This window comes from Strix aluco, chromosome 1 (genome assembly GCF_031877795.1).
Source record: "Strix aluco isolate bStrAlu1 chromosome 1, bStrAlu1.hap1, whole genome shotgun sequence".
NCBI classification, from domain to species: domain Eukaryota; kingdom Metazoa; phylum Chordata; class Aves; order Strigiformes; family Strigidae; genus Strix; species Strix aluco.
Genome location: NC_133931.1, coordinates 142692685 through 142710901, shown reverse-complemented (window position 1 = coordinate 142710901; position 18217 = coordinate 142692685). Strand labels below are relative to the sequence as shown.

The 18217-nt window shown below is 40.7% G+C and overlaps 1 long non-coding RNA gene across 2 annotated transcripts in view; it reads left to right on the top strand.

Annotated features, from left to right (window-relative positions):
- The first annotated feature begins 10838 nt into the window (after positions 1–10838).
- The window catches only part of LOC141934178 (uncharacterized), a 31964-nt gene continuing 24585 nt past the window's right edge, over positions 10839–18217 (top strand). For both annotated transcript variants that reach the window (XR_012626288.1, XR_012626287.1), the window contains exon 1: positions 10839–10911. This is a non-coding gene — a long non-coding RNA (uncharacterized LOC141934178). The remainder of the gene's footprint in view (positions 10912–18217) is intronic.

Sequence of the window (18217 nt, the reverse complement as noted above, 5' to 3'; positions counted from 1 at the left end):
GCAGGGGGGTTGGAACGAGATGATATTTAAGGTCCCTTCCAACCCAAACCATTCTATGATTCTCAGAAATCATGCTCTTGGCTTCCGTACAACAGAAATTCAAAATGCTAAGCAGACAATTTTGGTAGGAAGAGTGCTACTTTTAAAGGTGTATACCTGGAGATGGCATCCTGTTTTGGGAGAGCCTGGTGACTGTAGATTTTATATCATGATGTGGGTACTGGGAACCTAGGCTGTTCTTTTGCTAGCACTAACATTTCTGTCAACAGCCTCAAAAGAATAAGCTCATGTGAGTTTTGGGACACTATTTTGGGAAAGAGTGATTCAGAGATTCTGCACCAAAAGGGAAAGTGAGGGAGGAAATTTTTCAGTAGATGTTAAAAAATGGTCCTGCAGGCTTCTCAAGATTTTTCCTATGTAAATAAAGTCATCGTGCAGGGGAAGAAATAATCACTAGAATCATTGTGGGAGATCTCTGGTTGGGGTCAAAGACAGTCAGAATTTGACACTGACACATCTGAACCCACTGGTGTCCATGGGCTGGGCAAGACTCAAAATCATCATCTGAGTCTGAACCTGGTTCTCTGGATCATCTCCATCTATTAAGATGTTGTATTGCTTCTACCTTGTAGTAAAGCTGTATTCCTACACAGCTGTCTGGGTTATAGAAAGGCAGATCTGTAGTCCTGAAGTATACATGAAGCCATACACCAAAAGCTGGAAAAGTGGCCTACAGCTTCAAGAGGGATTCTCCAAGTCAGAAAGTAAAGTGAGTGTGTGTGTTCAGGGGGTGCTGTTAGACTTCTGGAAACAATCACTCAGCAGGTATATGAGCAAAAATAACAAGTCTTTATAGTGGTTTTAATAAAGTGCACTTTATAGCACCTTTCATCTTCAAAGAATGAACCAAATTTATTGTTGGTATAAACCCACTGGGACCAATGAAGATGAAAAAGGGGGTACAGTTACCCCTTTAGTAATCAGGGTTGTGATTTCACAGAACTATTATTTTGTACCTTGTCAGTAACTATTACAAAATCTGGGAGGCTGCAGTACAAATTTAGCAGCAAAAGGCAAACTGAATCTTGTGACTGCAGGCTTAATGGCCATCATTAAGTATAATATATATGCATAGCTGCAGTACACTTCTTTTGCCAAGTTTCTGGAAAGATCAGTTAAGTAACTGACTACAGGAGTGTAAAATTTATACTTCATCTCACTAATGACTCCTTTTATTCCTACTGCACACAGTATGAAAGTCTGTAGATCATATTACATATGAAACTGCTCCTCATTCTCACTCTCACCCCCTTGCACTTGCACAACATCACTTTTGGTGCATTCCTTGACAGCATGGAAGCTGTCAAACTTCAAGTTATGGAAGGTGAAACGCTGGACATCATACAGGCACACAAGAAGAAGCAATGCATTTATGCCTGTTAGTAAAGCAAAGGCCTTTGAAAATGAGGATACAAGCGAGCTGGCCTGTGCGTTTCAGCGGGGTAAGGAGAACATTTCTTCCATGTTGCCTCAGTCATTTTATGGTGTGGAAAGGGCACAAGGCCAGTAAGTGAGGCTAGCTCTCTGTTTGTTTTCCCCTTGGCCCTACATACTGGGAGTGCAAGCTAATGCATTTTGCTTGGCTCCTGCAAAGGAGTTCAAGGATCCCCTCTTTATCTGAGCAGGATTTGGCAAAATCTGTCTGTGTTTTGCTTTTAGTGGGAGCTTTACAGAGAACTACACTTGCTAATGACTGGCAAACTCATGTGCTGGAATGTCTCAGATGTGACTAATCTGTTTCACCTCTGATGTTTTATTGGGGGGGGTGGGGGGGGGAAGGGGGGAAAAGCATCCCAGGAACACTATCAAAGTGAAGGCATAAATTTAACATTATGTGCTTAAATAAAATATGCAGAACCAAACCCATTCAAGCTAGATGTAAAACTGTTGCATTACTACCAGTATTTCAATAGTTTGTGGATGGGATTCTTTAAGAAAAGTATTGGTCTAGTTTCATCTAACTTGCATGAATTTTTGGTGGAACAACTGTTGTCCATGTAAAAATAGTTGGTTAGTGTGGGACTTCTTGCAAGTACTTTGCAGAGCTCTATCTTAATTACAGAATCGTGCAGTAAGGACAGATTCTAGCATTATCTTTCAAATTGCCTTTTTAGAGTTTAATTTAAAAAAGAATGGGTGGACATTGTCCAACATGGAAAAAAATTGTCTTCCTACAAATAAATATCAGCTTGTATATATTTATTAAATGCTTAAAATGCTTTGAGAATTTAATCTGCTCTGCTAGTGTAATGCACCAATTTTTTTGCTATACTGTAATTTGTCCCTGCACTTGGTTAGGCTCTTTGGTTTCTGTGAAATGATCATCTGTTCTTGGTGCATAAACATTGCAAAGAGAAGTAACCAGGAAACACATTTTGGTATTATGATAACCGCAGAGTAAGCGACCAGGAATTCCTTTGGAAGCTGTACAGACTACTCTGTTACTTGTTGCTCTGTAAACAACACTAGAGCATATGCCTTGTGGTACTATCTATGCCTTGAGAAAGGTAGAGGGAATATGCAAACTCTTTGAAAACTGCTTCAGAAAGATGTAGCTAATGGTGACAGTGCCCTGGAAACAGCACAAAGGGGGGATATGAGGAGATGTGGATTCTCCCCTCTGTGTAGCCATTGCTGGTGGATCACTTGCCTTTGGTGGTTTTTTTCCTACATTTCTGTCTGTTTAGATTTCTCCCTTCTCCAGATGAGACCTGTGTTATGTCAAATGTTCATACAGCATTTCTGCAATGTCAGCCTTACCTTAATGGTAGTTGTGTAAAGGCTGGAGTTAGTGTGGACAGCAAACTGAGGAAGCACTTAAGTTCAGGGGAAGCTGCTCTTAGCTTGGCTCAGGATGTCATACCTTGAGTCCCCAGCTACAGTAGTGTAGCATCAGACATATTAATAGCCATAATGAGGCTCTTTTACAAAGTTGTAAAAGAAAGTAACCTAATAGGTAGATGTAGGTGTAACTGACTGGTGTAAACAACTGTAGCTCTGAATGACAGATCCCTTGTATGAGAAGATTTACTGGTGGAATGGGTTTGCAGCTAGAACAGCCTTTCTACAAAGAGACTCAAAATGGCTAGGGCATCTCAACATAGCAGGGTAAGAGGTTTGTCTCTACTAATCCTCCACTGGCTCTTCCAAATGTGGGTTCACAAACTGGAGCTTTCAGTGCTGTAGAAAGAGCTCATGATGTGCTGTTGCTCACAGCTCAGTGTGGCTGTTAACATCTACAAAAAAATATTTATTCTCCTGCAATATTTAATTATTTACCTGCTGTCCACTGTATTTTTTTAAGCTTTTGCATGGATGAAAGTGGTGTTCACAAGGAGTCTGTATACTTCAGACTTGCTAACAGACTTGTTCGTCTCTTACAACAGGACAGTGTATGCTGGTGCTTGAAGAGTATCCTTCTAACAGTACAGTACTAGATAATGTAAGGTCAAATCACATCACTTATACAGAACTTGTAATAAAAATTCCTAGGTCTGTATCATCACAGATATTATTCCTGCAAATGATGAGAGGACAGCAGTTTGCTCCTCTCTCTTGCAGATAGCAATTGCTACCACAGGGCTGTCATTTCCTTGTCTCCTGACAGACTTTTGTATTAGCGTGTTAAAACAACCACCCCACACTGTCTTCTGGTTTCACTGAGCTTAAAGTAAATCCACAGATTCCCAGGCTACCTCAACTCTTCAGCTGCTCCACGCTTCTGGCATGGTCTGGAGAGATGAGGGACCTGTAATATGCAAGGATCTTGCCATTGTCTCCCAATAATAAATGTTTGGTGTGGAGAAAAAATGTCTGAGATGGCTAGGAAACCAGCCTTCAAACCAAGAGAACCTTGATGAGTGGTAATAAATAATGATGGATATTTTGCAGTTCTTGATGCGTGGGCTGCCCGCTAGCCAGCGAGACAGCTATTCACAGACTGAGGATTTGCAGCCCCAGCTTGCAGAGACTTGCACCCATGGTACATCTGTCTCTGTGATTTGTGCTCTGTGTTGAACCTGTGGTGGTGGAAATATGAGATGCATGCACTATTGCTCAATTATTGCTTAGAGCCAAGGGACTGAGGCAGAAGAATGAGTTATAAACAAAGAAATAAGCAGCAGTAAATTTATTTGGCTGGACCTGTTGCCTCAGTTGATGTGAGAGGTGTGTCTAGTGACAGGCCAAGTGTCTGAGGCCTACATCTGTGGTAAATAGAAAATGCAGTTTATTTTTGTGGTTGCAGCTCTTTAGGCTTACAGAGGGAGATTCTTGATTACTATTGGGTGGGGGCAATGTGCAAAATGAGGGGCAAACTGGTTGAATCCTGATGAGCACCATCACTCCCGATACCCTATCAGCACCCTCAGACCCTTGAGATGCTCCATATCCATACTGCCTCCTTCTCCTATACGCCTTCAATGTTGGATGCTGGCCTGCACTTGCTCCATTTGCTCTTTGTCCCCAGCCAGCAATGTTCAGCTCTGCACATGACTGCACGATTTGCCTCTCGTTATCCACGGTTGCTCCATTCATGCAGGTGCCTGGGCAGCAGCATGGCAACATAGGCAGTAGTTTAGTCAAACACATTTTGAAGTTTTCCTGCTTGACAAAAAGGTCTTGCATGCCATCTTACATCCTTCTTTAGCCTGACTTCTACCCTCTTCTTTCCAGAAGGTAATTTTTATGTAGGTACCAAACCCAGTAGCTGTCTGACCCTGCTTTATCTGGACAGTGCTTACAGCTGATAACTATTCAGCTTCTTTTCAAATTTATTCTGGGACTTGTCATATTTAAATGGTAACTTACTAATGGATCAAATTTACTGCTTTTGATTGTAAAGCAAATCTAGGAGCTGCCACTATCTCTTTGGAGACAACGGCAAAGACTCAGACAAACACAGCTAAGCTATATCCAACCTACAAACCTAATTAGAAGTCCATATTTGGTCAGACAAATGCTGTTTGAAATGGTACTTACTACAAACAGTGCAACTGTGTAAAGTCACTAATTTTAGAAAGAGAAAAGGGTGGTGAGGGGAACAATTTTGAAGCTTCCTCTCATCTAGCAATGAGCAATTAGCTAGAGGAACATGTTTCATGGTATGTGTTCTGTTCACCCAGAGATGTACTAAAGTGCTTATTAAAGTTAATTTAATGACAAATTAAGTCAAAATAACATTATAACGGTGAAGAAAAATGTTTTCCTGTGACAGGAATTCCTACTTTTAGGGAACTTTTCCTAGAAATGCTTGTTTCAAACAAATATTGAACTCCCCGAAAACACTTGCCCAACTTGTTCCCCACTTGTGTTGGTTAAGGATTCAGTCTGCATCTCACCTAGATTAGTCTCTGGAAGTCTTTCCATTTATTTCAGTGGATGTGAGATCAGGTTTCTAACTGTGAACTCCAAGGTTCCAGTCAAATCATGTTCTGTGCGTCACTGTAGGCTTGTCTGCTCTTAACGCCAGCTCTTATGCACCTTCATTCTTTCTGCTTGTGCCAAGCTCATCTCAGTCTTACAGTGGTTTGTTTTGGGTTTTTTTTGTAATATATCTGTATTGTCCTGATGCTCTTCCTAGAGCAAGAGACTATCAACACATCTCTAAGATGCTTTTTGACTGCTCTGAGAATGAATTTATCTTAACAACAAAGCAACTGGCCCTGCATGTTCTGCTCTAATTGCTGTTGTGCAGAATTTGTCAGAAATTAATGCTGGAGAATACCCCTGTGTACTTTGCCCCGTAGAAACAGACAGGGCTATCTGTCTCCCATCACCTGCTGCCCAGCAGGGCTCTCCCTCTGGGGAGACATGGGGCTCTTATACAGCCTGAAGATGGCTCCGGCGGGGGGCTGCACTCTGTGCTGCAGTCCAAGCTAATGAACATTGCCCTATGGGACATCTGTTCCTGCCAGGTCTTCCTCTTCAGACTGAAAATGTACTTACTTGTATGGCGCTTCTTGAGACAAACATCTAAATGACAGTAATTTACAATCTACACACTGATGTGATGCAGAATTCCAGATGCGTTAGAACAACCTAGGCACCTGTTACGCTCAATTAGTCTCTGGGGTGTGCTCTGCTATTTATTATATGAACTTCTGGACTCCTCAGAAACATTGTCTGTACTGCTGCTGAATAAAGTAAGTCCACTTTTGCCTTGCCATGCCAGGGTGGCTGTCTGCCACAGCCTGCTGCCTTGCAGAATGAATGGCCGCATGTCTGATTCTCACAACTTTTCTGGAACAAGAAAAAAACTTCTTAATTTTTCCATACACCAAGTTCACTCGTAGTGATGATTTTTGTATGACCACTGTGTTATATCTTGTGAAATAACAGACACTTGGATCTTATCATGGATGCTATACGCTAAATCGTTCCCAGGACACTTAGAGGTTTTGGGGTTCCTAACCAGACGCAGGGCTCAATTTTTGCCTATTTATCTCTCTAAATCTTCAGTAACTCTAACATGAATTTGTAACAGTGTAGATGTTCTTGTTTTCAACCTTCTAGCAAACAAATTGTCATCAGGCAACCATCTATTCTCCACTGGTGTCTTTTAGTTTAAGAGTATTATATATGGATCAAAATCTCATTCTATCGCTTTTACAGTAGGCATTTTATTTTGACACTGTTTTCTACCAAGCCGTTAATTAGGGCTAATGGGAATTGCTTGTTACGTTTTTAAATCTGCACTTTATTGCAAATGATTTAAACTCACACTTGCTAAGCTGTAGCCTACCATCACATAGAGTCTCAGTTGTGCCATTTCTAATGAAAACGGTTTTTACGCTCTCTGCTGTAGTGTGGTCATTTTGTTAATGTTTTGCACAAAGGTGTAAGGCAAGTACATAATTTTTTTTTTCCCCTGCTAATATAAAAAAATTTTTGCTCACGTTGCTCTTGAAGCAAAGATGGGCCCATTTACCTGAACTGATCTCTATATTGTCTATTTGCCACTATATGGTCTATTCCTTAGACATTCATGAAGAAAATCTTTCACTTAGCAATCAAAGCCCCAAATTTAGGAACATGGGCAATCTTGGGATGCAGGGTTCATGTCAGTGTTTTTATGCAGGGCTACTACTTAACCAGTTTTGCATATTGACATTCAGTCTTAATGGGGGTTTTTGTTTGGTTTTAATCTTGGCAAAATCTTCCTTATGTTTTACTGCCTTGGGAAACATGATAATTGTTTTAGACGCATGTCTTAAGCAGATGGTTTTGACCTGTGGGAGACAATCAGTGAAAATAATCCTGCAGTGAATCTTTAGACCTTTGTAAAAAGCAGCATAGGAAAATGTTTCTCCTGTCTGGAGGTTTCCCTATTACATCATAGGGGTGACGGATTGTCTGGAAGAGGGAAGGCTGTTGAAATGCTGCGACCTAACTTGCTTGTTTCTGTTTATATAAAATATCATCATTAGCCACATCTAATCTTTGTTGTTGCTGGTCTAAACGGCTCAATGCTTCATCCCACTACGAAAGTCTGCTTTTGCTCAAATGTGGTGTGCCAACATCTTCCTTATTTCAAGGGCAATTTTGCAGGAGTTGGGAGTGCTGTACCTCAGCCTGCTTGGATATAGTCCAGTTTTTTTAAAAACATTCAAGATTTTAGAGTGCCTCAGTAACACTGTGAGGTCGTGGGCCCTGCTTTTATCCTTTTATATGCAGCTGCTGTAGCCAAAGAGTCAAGTTTTGGCTGCTTCTGCAGAACCAATATGGCTTTAAATTATGACTCTTCTCCATTTTAATGTAGCTGCTATGCCATTTATCAGATCTGATGCCTCTGTGGATACAGCCATATCTGGTTTTGATACTTAATTTTACTAACCATCTTCCTAGATGAATTGGTGCTACTTGGAGACATTCAACTGGATATTTATCTTGTCCACTGAGTTGCTTAAGTTGTAGATATTTAAGTTGTGTAAACCACTGCAGTTCGTACAGCTATCAGAAGGCACAATATGAGGTGCCAGGGTCTGTACAGCTGCAGTATAGCTGTTGTGATGCTTGAGAGGAACTACAAGCTATGATAAGTTAGGTTTATTTTCACATTTCAAAGGTTGTTTACAGGGACTGTAATCTAAAATAAAAGAAAGGCTTAAAGAGTTAATGGTTGACAAGGAAATGACAAAAAGAAATGGAAGTTTACAGTGCTACATTAACAGAGTGAAAGTAGAGCTGGCAATCACATTTCATACAGAAAATTGTATTTCAGACTTTGATCTACCATATAAATCAGGAAAATAAGGAAAATAACAGTTCTGCATGATGATACAAGATGCTTGGTAGGAGAGACAGCTGAGGCAGTGCAGTATGACTTGCCTGCTGCCTTAGTCTTTGTTTAAATTGCCTGCCTGCACTTGTTAACATTCAGAGTAGCTATTTACCAAACTCTTAAAAGATATTTTATATCTCTGTATTTCACAACTGAGAGATACTTAGCATATCTGCTGACGCTTTTTATCTGTGCCTTTATTAATATGTATTTATCTCTTTTAGTTCCATTTAAGACTGGATTACTTCATCCAAATCCATTATAAATAGATAGTGTTATTGTAGCCACAATCATCAAATGTATAAGAGAAACAAGCCTCACCTCCTCCTATAAATTGGAGCTTTCTTATACAATTGCTAAATGGTTTGATTTGTTCCCATCAGATTTTTTATTATTTTGACAGCTGAAATAGTTTGATATTGTATTTTTCCGAATAATATATCTCTGATTATTTCAAGAGGGTGTTTTCTTGCACATAAATGAAATCCCATCACAGCAGCTGTAGTTCTCCTTAAAATGCTAGCTACATAGCAACATGTTCAATGTTTAATTAGCCTTGCCATGTTATTAACATCTCTTTAATATTCACTCAGAAATACTTGGCTGTTAAAATCTAGAAAAGCTAATGTATACATATAGCTTATTTATATGCATAAATTAGTATAAACATGAAAAATACGAATGAAAAATGTAGGCTAAATGCCCAGATAATCTTATTTGACAGACAGCTTTGCTAGACTGTGGAATCAAGCCTCCTCTCGGGCAGCCTTGAGCACTGGAAGATACCCTGTGGCACACAAGGCACAGAGATCTGAGTTTGCCAAGCTCTGGGATGGATGATCTGGCGTTATTTGATTGCCACTGTAGTGGACTCCCTGCTGACAGCACTGCTCGGGCGCTTGCCTTATGAAAGGGTCAAGGCTTACTACCTCCAGGTAAAGGTAACAGGGTGATTTATGCGTTACCAGACAGTGTCTGTATTCTGATCTCAGGGTTGAGAAGACTATCTGACAAGGGACAGCTAGTGCTCTGGTGACACAGTGTGGCAAACTCCCTGGTATCAGTGCAAGTGAGCAAAAGTGGAAGCAGTGACTGTGGGAGGTTCTGTTGCTGTCCCAGGTGTGTTACAGGGCACAGCACACTACTTGTCATGGTGGTACTAGGGAGTCATGCCAGGTGCATTGCCTTGGGTGTACTTGTGTCCTCTGGATCTCCAGACAAGGTGCTGCTCTGGGAAAAAAACTCACGCCAAAGTATCCTTCTGGAGCAGAAGGACTCATGGCTGCTTCTTGTTATAGGACAGACCATTTGCAGGATTCAACCTCTAATATCAGAAGTGGTGGTTTGTAATGAGAAGTAGATCTACTGATTTACGGCTGTGACTTTTCCACCTAAGTTTGTTTCTGAAATCTGTGAACCACAGAAGGCAACTAACAACAAAAAAGTATTGCCTGTTGATTTAAGTTTACTATAAAGTGTCTGCATCTCACCTGGATTTTTTTAGGAGTCTAGGGGAAAAGGGGTAAAAACACCCACCCTCCCCTACAACAAGCTTTTCAACTGCCAGCGTTATCATGCCAAGAATGCCATGGAACACATTTTTCATGTCTCCTTTGCAGATTCATTATGCGGCATCACTCACTAATAGGCCTTGCTCTCTGGGAACAGTTCTTAGTAGTTGTACATTTGGTGATATTCCTGCCCAGAGTTTTACAGGTATGTCTATACTATTAAATCTCACAAGCCAGCCCCTGTGGGAGAGAGAGAGGTATGGCCCAGCTGCATGGCTACCAGGTGTCGTGCACCTCTGGCCACCTTCTCTAAAAGGACTGCTCCCTGACCTGTGCTGTCTGAGCATAGCTTGAATTATGGTTCACAAAGGCTAAAACCATGCCAGTCACTATGCTAGTCAGTTAAATGCTACAAGATGATCTTGTGCCAGTTGTTAAGGCTTATGTCTTGGCCATAACTTGTTTATTACTATAGATTAAGTTACTGTAAATGCTTCTACATGTTTCAAAATCCATTTTCATGTTGTCTTGTGAATGTCCTGGCAGAGAATCTTCATATAAAATTCTTGCCCTACCAGACTCATGTTCAACTTGAATTTGCCAAAGGTCTTGTCACTCAGTGAACAACTGTTGGTGACATGCCTTTATCTCATTTCCTTTCCTTGGATCAATTAGGGAACAAAAGAAGGGAGAGTGACTAATGCTAGTGGTGCATGACTTGCATGACCAGTATTTAGATATGGCCACAAGTAAACACCTCTGGAGAATCAATGGAGAAAAACACTTTCCCCAAAGCTTGATGTAGAGCAACTTGGGGTAACACTCCCTGTAAGCAGCGAAGTGGGAGAAGGAAATGGCTGGGCTTTACATAACAACTTCCAATTCACTGAGAGAGGAAACCTTTCTGACATTTTAGATACTGTCAGGTTTCCTGCTTCAGCTGCTCATGATATACCTCTTGCTGCTTTCAGCCAGTCATCATCTCCTCTCCCATGGAGTTCTTCAGACTGGAGGAGGGAAATGAAATGGAAATAGTTATCCTTTCTTGGCATTTTAAAGGTATGAGGACATGCTTGAGACATTAACTTTTTTTTCTTCTGCTGTTCTTCTCATATTCTCTTTCTTACCCTCCCTCTTCTTTCCTCTAATGGGAGGTGCAGGGGGAGAAGGATGGGAAAACTCACTGAATTTCTTTCCAAAGCAAAAAAGTTAAAGGACATAGGAACTGAAAAAAACCCCCTTTGTTTCTTACTGTGTAAATAGACAAAACATGGTGGCAGGCAGTAAGAATGGCAGCTAAGGTACTCACAGGCAGATGACTGTAAAGCTATCTGATTTACAAGGTGGCTTGACACAAAGGTAAACTATGCACCATTCATATTGGGCAGGGACTAATTGAATCCATATATCTTTGTTAACTCATATTCTGAGAAGAAAGCTTCCTCCATCTGGATTCTGGTGAGGTGGTAAATTCTGCCTTAATTTCATAACCTTTGCCTTGTCCATGTTCATAACTGCTTAACTGTAAGAGAAGACGAAATGTCAGTGTTGGATCTTTACCCTTTACTCAGCCACCATGACTCAAATGAGGCACGTAACATTATGTTGAGGAGCTGTATTACTGAACACAAGAAGCGTGTTCAAAGATCCTATTTTGAACAGAATGGGAAGGTTTTGTCAGCAAAGTGCAAGGCTAATTGGTGTTCATTTAGAGAAAGAAAAACAATAAATACTATTAGTACGTGAGTTTACTAGTGTAACCTTGGAATGTCTCTGACAATTGCATGCAATTATTTGCTTCCTTCAGTCTGGAGGCAAAACTCTGCAAATGTTCCCACACTACTGTTTGACAAGGCATAAATGTGGCACCCGCAAGGCAGAAATACAAACTGTTATCCTTGCAGGCTCAAGTTGTACTAAAGCCAAGGCTTGCTGCCATCTCACTGATATATTAAATGCCAAGCAGTTGAGAAGAAGAAACTGTTACTTCATCTATCTTCGTGACTGAATGCCCTTGCTTCCCTTACATCTTGTTTATTCATGAGTATTTGGAGACATTCCTCAGTGTGGGCTGTGTAACTGCAATTTTGTCTCCTTGGAGTTTGCCTCCTGTCCGCTTACTTTGTTAAATGTTGTCTTTGCATTTAAGGCAATGCTGCTTGTTACTTGGTTCACGCCAGCCTGTTTTAGGGAAAAGTGTAGGAACTATAATTAGAGGAACAAGTGCAAAGAGGCGGGTGTGCAAGAGGCAAGGGTGAGAAGGGTGGCAAGAGCCTCCATTGAAATAGGGTTAAGGAACTGGGAAGGGAAAAGCAGGGACAAATATTGCTGGAATGGGGGGTGGGGGGAAAAGCCAAACCCAACTTCCTAAAATAGAAGGCTAGACATGAGGGAAAAATATGAATTCCTTTATTAGTGTGTAACATGTTTGTAGGGCAGCTTCATTCTTGGGTTATGAGACATGGCTGATTACTAGTTCGAGAGAATGAAAGGGGGAATGGGCGTAATGACTAAAGTTGAGGAGTAAAGAAGATTGGCTCCCTTTCTGTCAGCTCCGTCATAACACTGGTTTTCCTTCCTTACCTGTTGCTCAATGTAATCAGAGTGGCCCCAGCTGATGAATCCTGGAGAGGACTAATAAGCTTTGTTTTGCTTCAAACTGTTGTGATTCCCTTGAGAATTGTTACCAAATCTTGTAGTCCATGAGTTGGAATATTTATTCATTATCTTACATCTAAGATTCATTTAATTCTTATTTCCAGCTATTTTGGAAAACCTAAATACACTTAAATAGATAAAACTTAAATAGATAAAATAGTCAAAATACCACACACAATTTCCAGCTTAGTTAGTGGAAGCCTAAGGGCTTAGTATTGAAAAAAAACTACAGGAGTGTTCCAAGAGTGTCAGGCAGGCAAGGAATTAAAATGGCCAGAGTTAATGCATTTCTAAGTTGTAAGCCTCCAAAATTTAAAATCGGCTTACAAGTACACCGTAGTATTTAGCCCCCATTTCTGATACAAGATACTGAGATAAGTTGGCCTCCTGGCTGAAAGACAGCAATTGTCCTGCTCTTTCTCTGTGCTCTCTAATCATGCCACAAGTATTTAAAGACAATATTATGTTAAAAAAACCCCTGCAGAATAAAGTGTACCCACTGAAAAGCAGATCTCTTTGCTCCCAATATTTGCCTCAGCATGCAGAGCTGAGGCATGGTTGTGCTGTAGTGGGGAAGGTGCACTCCTGGAAGAGAGAAAATAGGAGCCCCAAACCAGGCAACAAGCTGGTCCCCCTCAAGCATGAGCAAAGTCAAAGGCAGGCAGTGAACTATGTTTCAAGAGTAACCTCAAACCACTACGCAGTGGGGCAAGGGAAGCTGTGGATACCTGTAGCAAGTCTTCACGGCACAGTGAGGAGCAGATGATACCTGCAGCTTTTAGACGCTTTGTGCCTGAGTTGGAAATGCAAGTGCTGGTGCATCACATAAAGTTAGTGCCAGGTGACTACAGAAAATGGAATAGAGCTGTTGGGTAGCATGGAACATAAAGGATGCAAAAATCAGTGAAACCGCTCCAATTCCCATTGCCCTGTGCAAACTAACAGATCCTTCACAATGAGACTATAGGCTGGGCTGTTTCCCATGAGGACACCATCTTCTGGTGTCTTTACTGATGCCACTTTTCACGCTCTCCCACATGATGGTGAGTGGCAGGATTTGTCAAAGAGGGGCAAGAAATGGCCTTGAGCTTTCCCAGGTAGGGCATTGTCCTGGTCTGTGTGTTAATGCTTGAGCAGAGCAAGGTGGAGGGCTGGATCAGGTTGGCTGGAGGCCTCTGTCCCACCTCATCTGTGTGGGCTGCTGTGAGCAACATGCTGCTGCCTGGATTGGATGTGGAGGAGGCTTGTAGGACAACTGAACTGTCAGTCCCCATCCCTGCATGGATGTCCCAGGCTGTGCCCTGGTGAGGGTATTGAGTCTTGTTGGACAAACCTAGCCACGTATGGAGGCTGACCTTCTAACCATACACTTTGTGTGCCATATCTATTTACCTGTATATGCTGAGACCTATCAAAGCAGCATGAAGTAGAAGGTCTTTACCTACTTGCAGGTTCTCTCCCACCATATTTAGCATGTTAGTTATGTTAGAATGATGCTGTCCTTGGCACATCAAATACTATCATGGTATTTTTATGTTCCTTTCCTGAATTAACTGTCTGGGCTGGATTCTGATTGTGGTTACAAGGAGCTGTTCTGGATTTAGGTGGTGTATATTGTAAGTAAAATCCAGCTGAGAGGCAGGATGAATATTATGTGTAGCTGAAAAGCATATGCTTAACTGTACCCATAGAGAAGCCACAACTTGCCAGCTCTGGAATCGTGATAAATTGGGCTGATTAGTGCTGGGAAAACAGTACTTATTTTGTTATTACCAAAAATGTGAAAACAAATCCTGCCATGAAAATAACAACCACTGTTATTCTGGTGCAGATGAAAACAATGCCAAATCAACGTTAGCAAGTAGGAAAAAAAAATAATGAAATGCATGTTTAGAAAACAGTTTTTAATAGAAATAAAAGTTTATGCAACCAATAAAAAGTGTGAGTCATCTGTACTTCTTCACCCCAACTGCAGACTGATGTTCCAAAAGTATTTCCCAGAATTAATACATAGAGAGTGTTTATAAGTTGAAGTCTAAGTTTAAGACTCAAGAGCAGGCAGCCAGTGCACAGAGGGTTTTATTCTTTCATCCTACTTGATGTGTTATCCATAAAAAGGATGACCACTCGGATCAAATAGTCTATAAATGGTCCATGAAGATTTCTGGCCCGTAAAGTGACTGAAGTCATTCTCTCCTTCCTGATGGCATTGGATTCACTGGTATGTAGGGAAGTAATGGCTGTGCAGTGTATTTGAAGGCTGGTTGCACCATAGGGCCCTGCCCACCACCAGAATGAGCCACACAGCCTGCCAGGCTAGAGAGGGTTGGCATTGGTGGGCTACAATTTGCTCAGCAGTGTTTCTATAATCTTCCTGCTGCTGTCTGTGGAGTCAGTGTATTTGTGGCTCTGTGCAGCTATCAATAGTGATGCATTGATTGTTCAAAGCTGCCTTTTGTCTCTCTTATCCTTTCATATCCTAAGACAAACAGCTAGTGTGAGTCTACTCCCCCAGCTCCTCATAAATTGCAGGTCACTCATTAACAGACTTTGGAGAGTGTAATCCAAAAACATTGTTAGAAAGCTTTGTTTTTATTTTGTGTTATTTAGCACCATTATGCAATTATTATGTTAGTCATGGAATAATAATTTTTTGAATAGCTAAACCACCAAGTGTTACAGTGAAAAAGATAATCATCACACTCTTAACCCATACTTCTAGGACACTTCTGTTGCTGTTTTAATGCAATGATGCATCTAAGGGTTTTCTTTGGAAACAAATGTGCGATATCAGAGGTTAAAAGATATTCACTGATTCAGATGATAACAAAAGGATACCAAAGACATTGGTCTTGACAGATCAGTTCATCAAGAAGTACTGATAAGCCCTTGGTTAATGGAAGTTCTTTGTTCTAATATGAAGTGGACAAACCAAATGATCATTTTTTATGAGCAAAACTATTTTCAGTTGGTGAAACTTCTAGCTTTTCACTTTGTAGAAGGAGCAAAAGCAATGCATCAGCATAACGGAATGATAACTGCACAGTTGTTCCCCTTTGGAAGCAGTGATACACAGAGATGAAACTTAGGTCTGGCAAAACTCATTCATTTATGTCATTGTCTCATGGTATCCTTATACGTACACTCAATGACATAGTTTGTTTACTTATTTAATATTGGTCTTTTTACAGAGAGAAGACATCAAATTATTTAAGTTTGGGTGCATTTTAAGTGCTGGTTTGTTTCTTTCAGTGCAAGCAAGAAGAAAAGTTTGAGTAATCCCCTCCAAAACCATTAGTACAATGGATTAGGCATACTCATGCCATCTGGCTTCAGTCAGATTAGGATTTTTGATCTATGAATATCTGGAGGGGTAAAATCAGTAAAAGTGAAAGCTTTGAACAGACTTCATTGACATTAGTTTCTTAACTTCCTTTGCTAGAAGATTATGTGGCTTGAAACTGTGGGAAAGGTTGAGAAACTTTACGAAAACAGACCCCAAATAAATCAGTCCATCTGAGGTAAGACTTGGTAGGTAACGTATCCACACAGCAGGTGTATTTTATGTAAACCTCATAAATATTTTATATGGTCCTTTATAGAATTACTGCACACTCTTGGAAAAAAAACCAAACCAAACAACCCTCATGAATTATTTAGATAATACAGAATGAGGAAGGAACTGACGTAACAATTTCACACGCAGAACGTGGCAGGCCAACTTCTGACTTATTGAAAAGTGACTTTTCCTGCCAATGTAGAATACTTCTTTCTCCTTCTCCCATAAACAAACTTCAACCAGTGCTCAACAAGCACCAAAAAGGCGGCACCAAGAGGGGTTGAAATGGGAGTCAAAGTACAGCTGAAGGAGCTATACCAAGTGTCACCTCTAAAGATCTAAAGAAATGTGTGTCTCTTTTTTTTTTTTTTTTAAATATGTGATTGAACTGATATCTCAGCATCAGGCCTACTACAGTTGTGTGTAAGAGAGTAACTGTGTGAAGAAGCTAAGTAAACAGTCATCTTCTGACTGCACTAGCTTAAAATTTCCTGGCAAACATGTTCTGGTAAATAGGCCAGCAGCAAACTGATCAAATCATGGTGGCTTTTTTAAAAAAATATATGAAGTTTCCAATCTAAGTGACTTCATTCTCTGTTTGTGTTCATTCCAGGTGGTGGAATTTCATGAAATAAGTATTGAATTTCTAGATTTTTGTACAAATTCTTATGTGGCTTTTGGCATTGGTTAGTCCTGATATGACTGTGATCCTGCATTTTAACCTGACGTTATACCAGATTTGCTATATCTTTAAAAACTTTCTAATAATTGAGTGGATGACCTATTGTGGAGCATCCACTGAAGAGATCCCAAGATGCTATGGAGAGCATCTACTCTCCTTCCACTTCAAACAAGAAAATTCTAGGCGTGAATGTGTGACGTGTAATATTGGGAAATGTTATGTGTTGAGTCACCACGGCAACTAATTATCTTAATATTTTGCTTCTGAGTTTATCTTAATGTTTCAGTTATGCCTTGCACAAAAATTGACTTCACTGATGGTGCAACAGACAAGTTGATCCATCCCAATGGCAGATCCATCTGATTGGATTAATCCCAATCCATCCCTGAGGTTGCATTTAACTGGTCCTAAGTGCAGTATATGAAAGCTTGCAAACTGTGATATAATACTACCGTTGTAATGCAGTGCAATGTATCTAGATCATAAAAACAATGATGCTTCCTGTAATGGCTAGAAACTGGATGGATACCTCAAAATATTTTTAGGAATCCTCTAATGGACCTCCTTGCTTCTCATTGCAGAAGCCATCTCACAGACACAACATAAATAGGTAGCCAGGAACTTCCCTTGGGATATCAAAGTTGCCCAGGGCAGCAAAACAAAAACAAAACCCACCCAAAACCAAACAAAACACACCCCTGCACACACCCCCCACCCCCCCAAAAAAAACCCAAACCAAACAAACTAAAAAACCCACCCCCCCCCACCCCCCAAAAAACTCCCCCCCCAAAAACCCCCCTGCCCTAATCCTAGTTTGTTTGCTTGGGAGCCCTCAAAGACCAGGGTGTTTGTGCTGAAGGAAGGGCAATAGGGTATCTAAGGTGTCACTCAGAGTTATGGACCACTAACTTTCCCCTTCTCTCTTTAGGACAGCATATAGTCCAGTTTCAAAGGTTCACAGGTCTTTTTCTCTGGCTCTACATCCCATCTGTGCCCCCTTTTTCATTTGTCCTTCCTGTCATAGGAACAGCTCAACTTCCAGTTCAAGCTCTTTATTCCAGGAAGCAATATCCAATTTTGCCTACCTTGCTGAGAAGTCCTAAGTCCTGCTTATAGCCATGATTCTATGAAGCTAGAGAGCATCTTATGGGCCTTGCTGTGTCTCTGGACTCTTCATGTTTCTGATGCTAATTTGACAACAGAAGTTCAGTGTTTCCTCATAGCTGAAGCAAAATCTGAGACATACCCTTGAATATTTTTTACAGTCATTGCTAATCATCTCTCAACACTCCTTCTCACAGGGGTTCCTTTGGAGCTACTTCTTGGGTATAAATAATCAAGTTTGCAGAAGACATAATTGGAAAGGCAGCAAACAGAATCAGATTCTAAAATAAAGTCTGATTCTTTTCTATAAAGACCTGGAAAGAACAGAGTTTTGAGACTGCAAATGAGAAGAGTAGTGAATT